General features: G+C 37.0%; 1 protein-coding gene across 4 annotated transcripts in view; it reads left to right on the plus strand.

Annotated features, from left to right (window-relative positions):
* AGAP1 (ArfGAP with GTPase domain, ankyrin repeat and PH domain 1) overlaps positions 1-13234 on the plus strand; it is a 600162-nt gene that overhangs the window by 53590 nt on the left and 533338 nt on the right. The window lies entirely within an intron of this gene.

Below are 13234 nucleotides of genomic sequence, written 5' to 3' on the forward strand. Positions count from 1 at the left end.
AAGAAATCGACTGGGGGTTGAAAAAGGAGGAAAAAAATCATATTTCTGTTTGTCTAGGAATAAAAATGAGTGGGAGTGGGGAAGATGAGAGCTAGCTGTAGAAATTTTAAGGATAGCGTATGTTTAGTATTGTGATGACTTGTCTGTTAGAGTTAATAAAATTTGAAAATTAAAAAAAAAAAAAAAGTTTAAGGACAACCATCAGCTGGCAACTTAGGAGCGTGCTGCAATTGCAAATGTGAAACATTTATGGAGCATTTAAGATTTAGTTTAATAAAATATAATAAGTGCTATTGTCTTTGTGTGTGTGTGGTTTAGTTCATACAGTTCCTAATGTACTGCTGCTGCATCTGCAGCTTGACACAGGTAGAGTATTATGTACTGTTTCCTAAATTAATAAAAGTCAAGTTAGCTAAAAAATTACACATAGTTAGCTAAAAAATTACACATATATCCTCCTCGATGTTGTAAAGTGCTGTGTTGAGTCGTAAATTAACATGTTTTAGTGATGAGATTTGCACCATTGTTTAAGTAATACGTGAAGAAGTATCAGTGGGAAACTTGATTTAAATCAGTGATTTTTCTCTTGGTGATTTAAAACATGCTTTTAAAGCAATGATTTAAATTGCCTTGATTTGAAATCAATCCACCCTTATTTTAGGCATTGTCTCTTACGGCTTAATAACATTTGACCCGTCTGTTTCTGAAGTTAAAATAATGAGAAGGGTTTTGAATATGAATGTGTGCATTTCCCTAGTCAAGGTCTGAGGAACATATTAAAAGTGCCTGTACTCATATGTTTGGTATGTAGTAGTCTTGGTATTAAAATTGTAATCTACGTTTTATCTATTGAAACTCTCATATGGGCAATCTGAACTACTGAAAAGTTTGTTTGCCGTTGTACTGCTTGATTGAGATGTTTACAGTCTGATCTGTGACCAATGAGTAAATAAGGTGGTCAGATTGCTAGTGCAGTGATGAGGTAGAGTTTTTTTGTTTTATGCTGAATTAAACTCATGTTCAAAATTGGCAGACATAGTTGATGGAATGCTGTGACTTTTTTATAGTGATTTTGCATTTTGTAATGTCAGCCAGTCAGCAAATGAGAATTTGGGGCGAATTGTGGGATTGACTAATTGAAATTATTCAGAAAACGGTAGGCACTAAGTGTTAAATAGTTAGATCACACTTGTTCTGCTTTTCCTTTTGGGTATGTAGTTGGATTAATGCAATTCTTTTTCCACTTGTCTTGTTAGGTTTTATGAAATTGGTTCAAAGAACATGTATGTGTATATATATGTTCAGTAAAGTTGTCTTGTGATGTAGAAGTTTTTGTACACAGATAATAACTACCTTTTTAAGATTGAGATTTTAAAATAGAATAAAATATGAAGTTTTTGTTTAAACAGAATTTTACAACTTAACAGTAGGTGGAGGTAGTGAGATGTATAAGCAAGGCTAAAAGGGCTAGTTCTCGTGATAGAATAAAACAATCAAATGATACAAAATTGAATTGTAAATTCATTGTTAAAATTCACTCCATATAAAGTTCATTGAAATCCTAGATGAATGAAAAAAATCTGTTATTGATAAAAGGAATTTTACTTGAGCAAAGTACTCAAATAACTATCAATTATTTTTGTATTGGGCTGTTTTCCTGATGTGTCTCAAGAAAAAAAAACCTGCCTCACCTTTTTCAGCCCTCGTTGAAGTTATTTTTACTGATGGCTGTAGGATGATAGATAACACTTGGTTTACTCATCCATAGCAGCATTTTTTCCTAGGTGTGCCCTTACTTATTATTTTGGCTAATATTTCATTGTCAGATTTTCAGACCAGCTAAGTTAGATGCAGGCTACCAGGGAGGAGGCTGGCTTTTAGAACAAATGTAAAGACTTAAATAATAGAATAACATCAATGTTGACTTAACATAGGGATTGATATATCATATCAGGCCCAAGATCCTCCTTATCAGTATGTTGTGTCTGTGAGTGCCAGTATTAGATGCTCCAGAGGAAGGTGCAGTTAGGTTGTGTCCCCAAGGGAAGTTTCTTCCTAACTCTCTCCTCAGTTAATTGTTTGCTTACCCTTCTAAATTTTGTATCCTATATTATGTAATTGACTTTTCATAATCTCTAAGCATAACGTTTAAAAAATTCTAATAAGACCTTTGTCTCATGGGATTTATTACGTTGTGGCAATGAATTCTTTGTTAATTATGCACTGTCTATGGCATAATTCCTTTTATCTGTTGTTAAATTTTAAAGCAGAACTAGTTAATAAGACTTGTTTGAACTTTCAAGACAGGTTTGTTGCCATGCTCAAGGAATCTGGTAGTCTAGAATTATCCTTTACAGAAGCTCTGCTGGTTTCCTGCTATCACTTTATGGTCATTTTGTTGTTTAATCAGTTTCAGAAAAACTTCCCTGACTCTGAAATAAGTTTTACTGGTTAGTCAGTCATTTTATAGGATACTCTAGTTATATGTTTAATGATGGGACAATATTACTAATCTAGGTTGTTCAGTGGAAAGGGTGATTTTAATGAGATGAAGTTGCTAACAAAATTAAGGAATTTAAAAGGATTTTTATGTTTTATAACTGCTTTTTTTAAAAAAAAGAACAAATGGAAATGGCTTGTACAAAGTCACAATGATCATTTACTATGTACAGCATACACAATCTCCTGTATACTGTACAGTTGTCATTGAGGTCAAACGCACAAGGTGAGCATGGAATCATCTCAATGCTGGCTGAAGTCATCAGGTGTAATCTGAGCCAACATAGCACATTCCTAGCCAGACCCACCGTGCCTTGAAGACTGTTTGAGTATAATTTAAAATCTACCATAACAAAACTTGCAAACAGTTGTACTTGTACCAAAGTAGGTCCCCTTCAGCTTTTGAGCTCAGTTGGCTCATTCATGGTTGACCAATTCAGTGCTGTCTTCTATTTTCTGTAAACATGATATAGTCACGAACAGAATACTGGTAGCGTTCAGCTGCTCTGCTACCACTGCTTCCTGGGTCCATGGCTAGATATGATGGGTCGGAGATGGGTTTAAAGTGGCCTCGTGTCAAATGAGACACCAAGGAGTTAGAACGTTCCCTGTGAGACTTCCTATCACACTGGGACAGGCACAGATGGTTCCTCCAAAACATTCTGTCAGAACAGTGAAGACGCACATAGGAAGATGAAACTTGACAGCTTTGAACAAGAAGCCATTCTGTAATTGCTGCCAAAACCCCAATAACTTATACCTAGAAGCTAGAATAACATCTTTTGTGATCTAGTGAAAATAAGATGTCTGACAGTCTGTTTTGCCTTGAAAGTAACTTCTTCATACCTTTCATTGGATGTTACATGTATTGGTTGCTGTGTGGCTTCTGAGGAGAACTATTGGTCTACAAAGTGAAAAGATTTTGGAGGAGGTTCTGCCCTGATTGCAGGATATATAAAACATGCAGACAAATGAGCTTCCCCAGAATGAGTCAGTCTCCGCTTGCATTTCTCTAGTCCTGCCATATTATTTTTGTAATACAAACACCAAATAATGGCATGATTTTGAAGCTTGGACAGGACAAGATCATACTAGAACCAGGATGCTAATATAGTAGGAGTGGCTGCTGTTACTATTGTATCATCTAGGGCAGTGCTTCTCAACCAGAGGTATGCTTTCAACTCATCTAGATATTTGCCCAGCTTTACAGCAGGCTATATAAAAGCACTAGCGAAGTCACTACAATCTAAAATTTCATACAGACAATTTTGTTTATATTGCTCTATATGGTAAACACTGAAATGTAAATAGAACAGAAATATTCCAATTTATTTGTTTATAATTATATGGTAAAAATGAGAAAGGAAGTAATTTTTCAGTAATAGTGTGCTCTGACGTATTTTTATGTCTGATTTTTGTAAGCAAGTACTTTTTAAGTGAGGTGAAACTTGAGGGGTACACAAGAGAAATCAGTCTGGAAAGGTTGAAAGCCACTGATCTAGGGACACCAGTTATATATGCCAATATACATATACCAATGTTCCATGTATTTTACAAATTTATAAAAGAAAGTTGGTTCCTAACACTGAGTTCATAATCCAAGTGTGTAATTCCAGTCTGCTGCTGCTCAAACATCCCTTGGGAGGAATGTGTAAATAGGTCAAGATGCAGAGGCAGCGCATGGGGGAGGCATGTGGGGGTCTCATGTTCCCCAGATTTGCTGTTTGGCTTGTACTGAGCATGCTCATATGGACTGGTATGCTCAGTAATGCTGCTGAAGCTGGCTGCATTCACTATGACGCCCCCTTTTTGTCGACCACTATTGGCAGGCACAGGTCATCTCTGTCAAGATGTCCTTAATTCCCATGTTTCTTGGTACAGCATGGAAATGTTTTAATATAAACATATACCAGAAAGATCAAGACCACGTGAAGCTGTATCCTAGTATGGTAGTGTAGAGCTTCTCTTGTGGCTTGTTAAGTGGGAACAGCTGAACTCAAAGAAAATATCATATTTAACCAATATCTGTTAACTTCATGCCTAAAGTTACCACAAGTTCTTGGAATGCATTGGAGACAAATTTTTATCAGAAAGGTGGAAAAAGCAACTAGGTGAGAGGCTGTTCTAGACTTGATTCTGATGATTAAGGAGGACCTGGTTGGAAGGCAGCTTGAGAGAAAGGGATCATGAAATGATTGAGTTCATGATTCTAAGTAATGGTAGCAGAGAAAACAGCAGAATAAAGACAATGGACTTCACAAAGGCAGACTTCAGCAAAGTCAGAGGTGGTGAGTAAGATCCTGTGGGAAGCAAGTCTTTGGTACCCTGAAAGATAATGGAGCAAATAATCACACAATCAGTTTGAAAGCACTTAGAAGATATAATAAAGTGATAAGACAACATGGATTTGTCAAGAATAAATGTGAAACCAACCTAATATCCTATTTTGACAAGTTAACAAGCCTTGTGGATGGGAGGAAGCAGCAGATGTGATATATCTTGACTTTAGTAAGGCTTCTGTTACTCTCTCACATGACCTCATGAACAACTTAGGGAAATATAACCTAGATGGACCTACTATAAGGTGGGTGCACAACTGGTTGGAAAACAGTATTTAGAGTAGTTATAATGGTTCCATCAGGCTAGAAGAGCATATTGAGTGGGGTCCCTCAGGGATCTATCCTGAATCCAGTTCTATTCAATGTCTCCATAAATTGTCTAATGACAGAGTACCCTTGAAGTTCATGGATGGTACCAAGCTGGGAGGGTTGCAAGCTTTTTGGAGAACAGGATTAGAAATCAAAATGATTTTAACAAACTGGAGAAATAGTCTAAAATAGGATAAAATTCATTAAGGACAAATCCAAAGTACTACACTTAGGAAGGAATAATCAATCAATAATCAACTGCACAAATACAAAATGGGAAATGATTGCCTAGGAAGGAGTACTGCAGAAAGGGATCTGGGGGTTATAGTGGATCACAAACTAAACATAACTTCTCAGTGTAAAACATGCCCCCCCCCCCCCCAAAAAAAAAAAAAAAAATTCTGGGTTGTATTAGGAGTGTTGTAAGCAAGGCACAAGAAGTAGTTGGTCCACTCTATTCAGCACTGATAAGGCATAAACTGGAGTATTGTGTCCAGTTTCATTTCAAGTCATTTCAGTTCCATCATTTGCTCTCGTGACTTTGGTCACAGATGAAATATGAAAAGTGGAAAAAGACGGCATGCTTTGGGAAAGATGTAGACAAAGTCCAGAAATGATTAAAGGTGTAGAAAACATGACCTATGAGGAATGATGGGGAAAAAATGGATTTGTTTAATCTGGATAAGAGAAAACTGAAGGGGGGAATATGGTAATGGTCTTCAAATATATAAAAGATTGTTGTGAAGAGGGTGATCAATTGTTTTCCTTACCCACTGAGGACAGGACATGAAGTAATGGGGCTTATGTTTCAGAAAGGGAGATTTAGGTTAGACATTAGGAAAAACTTCCTAAATGGAGCAAATTACCAAGGGAGGTTGTGAAATTTGTCACTGGAGGTTTTTTAAGAACGTGTTAAATACCTGTCAGGGATGGTTTAGATCATGCCTAGACCTGCATCAATAGGTGACTGGACTAGATGACCTATTGAGGTCTCTTCCAGTCCTGCATTTCTATGATTCTGTGAGGTCTCCACCTGTTGCACCTCTTGAAACAAAGACATTGGAAAGAGTCCAGGATAGTGATCTGGAAACAATCTGTCCCAACTTGTATTTAGTTTAGCACTTTGACCTTCTGCAGACCTGAAGAAGCTCAAAAGCTTGTATTATCCACCAGCAGAAGTTGGTTGAATAAAAGATGTTACCTCACCTATCCTGTCTTTGGAAGCCACTTGAGCACAGTGAACCAACTAGTGGTCATCCTATTCCAGTACCCTGCCTTCAAGTTGTTTCAGAGGACAGTATGAGAAACCCTCATGTGAGGAATTCAGGGTTAACCTGCTCACAGCAGAAGTTTCTTCTTAATCTAAGTTAGAGGTTACCTTATGGTCGAAGCTGGAAGGGTTTTCCCTTTCAAATTTCCACTTTTTTGGTTTTGCTTTCCTTATATAGAGGATCTCTTCTATGCCTCCTGTTGTCTCCTTCAGATTTCATACAGTAACTATCTCATTAAATACATTTATTTAACTAGCATAAATCTGGTACTTGGCTTGCATCCTTTTTTAATTGTTTACTTTAAACAGTCCTATTTTAAAATATTTTAAAATGTTGCTAAGGGCCTGATCTTTGATGTGAATTACAAATGCCAGTGTGTCCGCTGTGTTCCTAGTTTGTTCTTGAAGAAAATGTTATTGAGAAAGGGATGATGGAACAGCTCCAGCAACACTTGAATCACATTGTATTTGAAGGTGAGTTTTCTGTTTGACCTTACTGAATAAAAAAGCTGCCATGGAAATTAATTACAAGTAACTTGATCTTAATGAACTTGTTTAAAAGTACTGCTGTCTTCAATTAATAGTAGTGTTGCAACAGAACTTTTTTCTTGGCAGATGAATAGCAAAAAAAGGGAAATATATGTCTTTATTGCATGATACAGCAAGGAGATGTATTGCTGTCCAACTACAATAAAAGGACAAAGACGAGGACTGAAAAGAAGGGACTGCAGCAATAGAATCTATGAGAAATGAAGGGAAATAAAATGATAAGAAACCCAAGGGAAAGAGTGACTCATCGGGGGAGAGGGGAGTAAATAAGGTTAAGGGAAAATCAAGAACAGGGAGACAGTGACAAACTCAAGACTTCTGCAACTAGAATTATAAAAAATGAAATTAAATGGCAGAGAATTGTAAAAAACAATTGAAAAACCAAATACACTCAGAATTTTTTATTAATTTTTATGCTTGGCAGACAAATTATTAGCTTCCTTTCCACTCCTTCACCTAACCCATCCCTCTCACAATAACTTATTCCTGGAGTGCTTCCTAAGAAGCTACATCATGATTTTAATATTGTGTTGGTCTGTAAGTCATAGTTTTAGTTAAATCTTATCTGTGTGTGTAGGTGTGACTGTTGGAATTGGGCTTCCAGAAATAGAGAGCCTACTTTCTTTGTATCTGATGCAACACAACTTCCAGCTGTACCATGTTACATAAAATGAAATTTAATTGGTTTCTACTGCTGTATTTTCAGGGGTTAGAGGTAGTCATATTTCATCTCGAGTAGTGGAGGCTGTTTTGGTTCCCCTGTTACAGTTGAACCTCAAAGCCTTGACAAAGAATTTCAGTCAGGTGCACCATCACTACAGTGTATTAAAATTGCATTAGGAAAATCAAGGAGAAAGAAAAGCCAAGAGAAGAAGCAGAATTCAGTGGAAGATCTTGAATCCCAAAACTATGTTTGTGAGCCATAGGTGTGGAATTTGAAACACATGCAGTTTGGGAACACTGCAGTGCTAAAACCATGATCTTTCCTCTTCCTCTTGTTTCATGTGTCTCTAATTTAAATTATAAATAAAAGTTCCTATCTTAGATCAGATGATTCGTGTCTTGTGTATCACTCCCAGTCTGTCTGAATATACTTTTCTAGAGGCAGAAAATGGGATAGACAAATACCTGTCAGGGATGGTTAGGAGTGCCAGTGCAGGAGGCTAGGGCTAGATGACATTTTGATGCCCCTCCTGGTCTACTTTTGTAGGATTCCTATATTTAAGTGACAGGAGGTGCAATTTCTGGATGAAAGTGATGTTTTAAAGTAATTCTAAGCTTTGATGGACTCTGTTCCAGTTGAGTAGTTGAAAGAGTTACTTTTTAAGTCTTTTTCTAACTTGAAACTATGAATTTTAAAAACAGCAACAAAGTTTGTACAGTACTTGGATCCTGTGGACACCTCTTTTTGCGTTCAGTACCTATTGTTTAGTGTTCATAAAGTTAGTACAGATTCAAACTGGCATTTTAATCATTGGCATTATGTTTCTAAAGATATGCTCAGAGTACTTTTCTCATCAGTTTGTGGTATCATATTGCCTATTACATAGTTATTTATAGGTCTTGAATGGGGCTAGGAGGCTAGCCAGGTTCTAAATTCAAACTGTGTGGGGTTTTGGGGAACCAATGTGATGTAATCGAAACAATTCATAATGTTCTGTTGCTTGGCTATTTCAGCTTCTCATACTTTTAGTCTTGCTATGAAAAACGAAAGCTTTACATAAACTAAGCTTTTTAGTTTTTAAATCAGTGTGATTAAGTATTGCAGTTTTCCTTTGTCTTCAGAATTACTCCACTTGTAGAAGTTGTGGCTAATTGTGGCTAGAATAGCATACCTTAATATTGACCAATCATAGAGCATCATATTTTTCTGCTGAAATAAAATGGTTATCCAGAAACTTCCCTGTTACCATCTGTCACAAAGCAGAATGTGAGTTAATGCTGTTCATAAATGAACTTCGGAGTTCTTATTAGATTGACATTCTTCAGACTGACTAAAACCACCTTCTTTAAAAAACTCATCTTAATCAGCAGAGATGCAAGAGCTGTTGGTGATGGTATACTCTGCAAATTGGGGTTGGGCGTATGAGACAGTAGTTCCTATCTAAATAAATGAATAAAGGCTATTCCCTTCTTGCTATTCCTTTTAGGTGGAAAGGGGTTGCAAGAGACCACAGTTCATTCTTTTTAATAGGAGAAAAGGATTAGTCCCAGAGTCTCATGCTGGAAGGATGTCCTTCAGAAATGCAATGTGCATTGACATAAAGGATTCATTGGTTCTTCAGAGGAGAAAATCGTGTATGAGAGAATTAGTATCTGGAGGAAGCCAGATTTTTGGGGGAAGTCTGTTTTAGGGAACAGTGGGTTACCAGTGGCCACAAATTCAAATCCACTAAAAACCCACGGAAATGTATTTTGTAGTAAAACTTGGTGACATGCTACTTTGTGTACATTTACTGTGCATGGTATTTGTACCGACAGACATTAAAATGTTGGTGTTCGCTGCACATACATACTGTCTTCGTTTATACTGTACACATGCATATATTCCCTATTTCATGTGTATTGGGTACTGAAATAACAGTTAAAACCATGTTAGCCTTCCTAGACATTAAAATAGCACCGGTGTGAGGGGTAAAGACTGCTTTCATATGTTTATCTTACACTACTTCGCCTAATTCTGACAGTTAACTTTAAGTAACTGTTTCTTCTAGTTAGCGCCTAAGGGAATTAGTCAGCTACTGTTGGAAGTCCAGAGGAGTTGGATGCTTGTTGAAAATCCCACCTGAGATCTCTAGTTTAGTTTTATTCCAATTAGCAAGGAAAGTAAATGTTACCCATCCCCTATAGTTTGGATCTCTTTCTCTTGTCTATTTAGTAATTGGTCCCTGAGATATTGTGGCGTTAAATATTTCCAACTAACTTGTGGAGGAAAAGAAGTTGCAGATCAAAAGTGATGCCACAAAAACACATGCTGCTTTTGGTCCACCTGTTTCAGATAAGGACAAAGTTCCTTTTCATAGTGCTTTTATTTGGTATGGCATGGAGTCAAAACGATCATCTTGGTCCTAAACATAGTGCCTCGGTGTGAAGTACAATGGTGAAACACGAGGAAGGCTATAAAGCTGCTTTTCATACTTCATCTGAACTGCAGATAAATGACTGCTCTCAAGCTTAGTTCAGCACCTTCTGACAAGCAATAAAATCATCCTGCGAAGAGTAAAGTTGAGGGAAGGGGGAGTAAGAGTGCTTGAGGAGAGACCTGAAGCTTAAATATTTTCCTTCTTCCCAAGAAGTGATGAACCATGGGCGGAGTAGGACAAAGCTTATTCTGATAAGGTTAAAATATTATTGGCCTAGAAACAGTAAGTCGTCATTCTGGAAGCACTGTAAATAGACAAGTCTGTTTGTCTTCATTTATCACTAAAACCAATACATGGTTATCACTCTTATTTTTGAAGGTTGCATGTTTTAAAGGACTGTAAAATATTAATACTGGAAGTGATGGGTCTGAACTTACATTGATGTAGAAATAATGTACTCAGCTTATTTTGAAAATTGTAATGAATTGGTATCTGAAGAACATGCCAGAGTTTCCTTGTTCAGGCTTTAGAAAACATTAGGAATTACTCTGTTTCCTCACGTGGCAACCGTGGGACTCATTCAGAATCTGTTTACAGTGTGTATGTACTTGGTTTGCATTCAGTGTGAATAGAGTGAATTCTCTCTCCTTCCCTCTTAGTGCATAATAGAGATTTTGTATAGGTATTGTTACATGATGATATGGCTTTAATACTTATTTACTTGCTTTAATAAAAACTTTGTGCTTCTACTTAGCAATTCTAGAGTTGGGCATAAGGACCAGGTTTTCATTGTGGGTTTCCTCAGTGTAGTGCCCCTGTGGGCTCAGGCTGATCAAGGAGACATTAAATGCACAAATGAAGGTTTCAATATTTCCCATAACTTAACATCAGAAGTTGACTTTTTAAAATTAAAGGTTTACCAGTGGGTCGCAGTATAGTATATTCCATGTGTTTTTACATCTGAATTTCCTTCTTCAGTTGTATGTTAGGAGGAAGGTGAGGCTGAAACTGACAATGCATGTGGACATTTATCTGGATGATAGTGCAATTGTCCACACATGCATGTGTAGTAATATTTAATTTTTTATTTATTTTGTGATTTGTGCACATGTGATTATGAACGTGACAGCCTTTAAATTGCGTAAAATTGCATTAATGTCACTGAATTTTTAGAAATGAAAAGACTAGCATTAATACACTTGAAATGGTTATTTTATTAACTATTTTCTTTCACCTTATCCTTTTTTAGTTAGAAGGATTTGTGTGTAAAGATCAGAAATAAAGACCGATATCAGTGCAAACCCACTATTCATCCTCCTTTTGGTGAATTCGAGCATTTAGTTAACTGAATTTAGTCCTTTGCTGTGGACTGAAATTTATTTTTACTCAATTGCTGGGCTTTGATTCCACATGGTTGTTTAAACTGGGGCACAGATGCACCTTCAGTGTATAATGCATGTGAATAATTATAAGCGCAGGATTGCAGTAAATAATTCATGTCAGCTGGGGCACTTGGTTCTGGTAATGAGATCTCAGGGGCAAAGCCTCAAGTGCTTGGCTCCTTCCAGATGATCTATGAAATGGGCTTTGCTGTTATGGTTATTCAAACCGACAAATAGTTAGTTAACAACTAATGGGATTTTTGTGTTATAGGCAAAGGATGTTGCTTAGTAGTTAATTCTATCATACTTTCGTTCCTCTTTTTTTGTTCCTTTAAGGATGAGATATAAAAGTAAACAATTGTGGATGAAAGTTAACATTTTTGTAGCACAAGTGACCGCTAGCACTGAATTGAAAAATCAAAGTGCCATGATAGATTAAGGATTTTTTTCAGATGGCTTTCTTTTATGGGCATGCGGGTGGTGATGTTGGCACACATCCTCAGCGGGAAGAAACATTAACACGTGTATGGACAGGTGGTGCTAGAAAAATAAACGTGTAGAAGACATGCGTTCACATGGTTAGATTGAGGCTGCTTTGAAAACTTAAGTGTTGGATTATTCTTAGCTTTATTTCAAATATATCCGAGTTAAACTATTGGGGGTATTGCTAGTTTTCAAACAAGGTTTGTTCTCTGAAAGGATAAATGCAGTTCTTGAACTGAAACTGCTTGTTTCTATTCCGCTGCTCTGACAGTAGTATAGAACAGGCTTCCATTTTTATCTCTTGATTTGCAGTTTATTCACCATCCACTGAATTATGTAGGAGAGAAGTGATAAGAAATGTAAATTTAACTGGCCTAACATAAATTGCTTTTTTTAATACAAGCCTTATAAAGTCCTGTAATCAAAACCTTCCAGTTTCAATGGAGCCTTTACTTACAGTTCTGAAGATCATATAAGTGATACTGTAATTGGGAACGTCTTTCAGTTAGGGTGAACTTCTATTGCCCTTTAAGTGCAATAAGGGCTGGGCTCTGTATGTGGGCTGGAGAATCTCAACATGTATTTTTCAACCATTTTGAGTTCTTGAAATCCTGTAGAAAAAGGTCAAATTTGCACACGACTGTAGTCTTAGCCTAGTGTTTACCAGGCCACATTATTTAGTTATGAATAAAAAGAAATACAAAGTTATTGATGTGAACTGTTAATTACTCAAAAACATTCCTTTGTGAATGTGTTTAATTAGTACAGACTTCCCTAGTGGGTAGTGTTGTAGCAATCTTGAAAAGCTCCTGTAATTAATAGTAAATTAGCATATGGTTATGCTATGTGCTCTGTGCTGTATCTCAGCCCATCTGCTCTTCAGGACACCTGGCTTTCAGTAGTCCCCATGCATCATTGCTACTTCAAATGTTGCAGATGAATCAGTTCCACTATTAGTGTTTTCCTTTGCTTGTCTCTCAAAGTCTGCTTAAAAAGCACCTCACCTGTGGATGCATGGTTGTTTAGATTTGTGTGTGCTAGAACAACACAACCCCTGTGAGAGAACTCCTCCTGCGCTGGATTATGTGCAGGAGGTGAGCTGGACTGCTATACTCTACTCTTTGGGTGACTGTAAATATCTCCTTTACTTGGCATTGTTCCTAACCTCATCAGCTTGTGTAATGATTCTCTGTGTCTTCCCACTCAGTTCTCCTCTGCATGGTACAATTTCCCTAAGAGCATCCGCAAGTGTATTTTAGCTACACTTCAGTCTCTCATGCACACTCACCTCTGCCATGCTGCAAACAGTGAATTTCACTG

This window comes from Emydura macquarii, unplaced genomic scaffold (genome assembly GCF_026122565.2).
Source record: "Emydura macquarii macquarii isolate MOO-44397 ecotype Brisbane River unplaced genomic scaffold, CSIRO-AGI_Emac_v2 contig_1253, whole genome shotgun sequence".
Classification (NCBI taxonomy): Eukaryota; Metazoa; Chordata; order Testudines; family Chelidae; genus Emydura; species Emydura macquarii.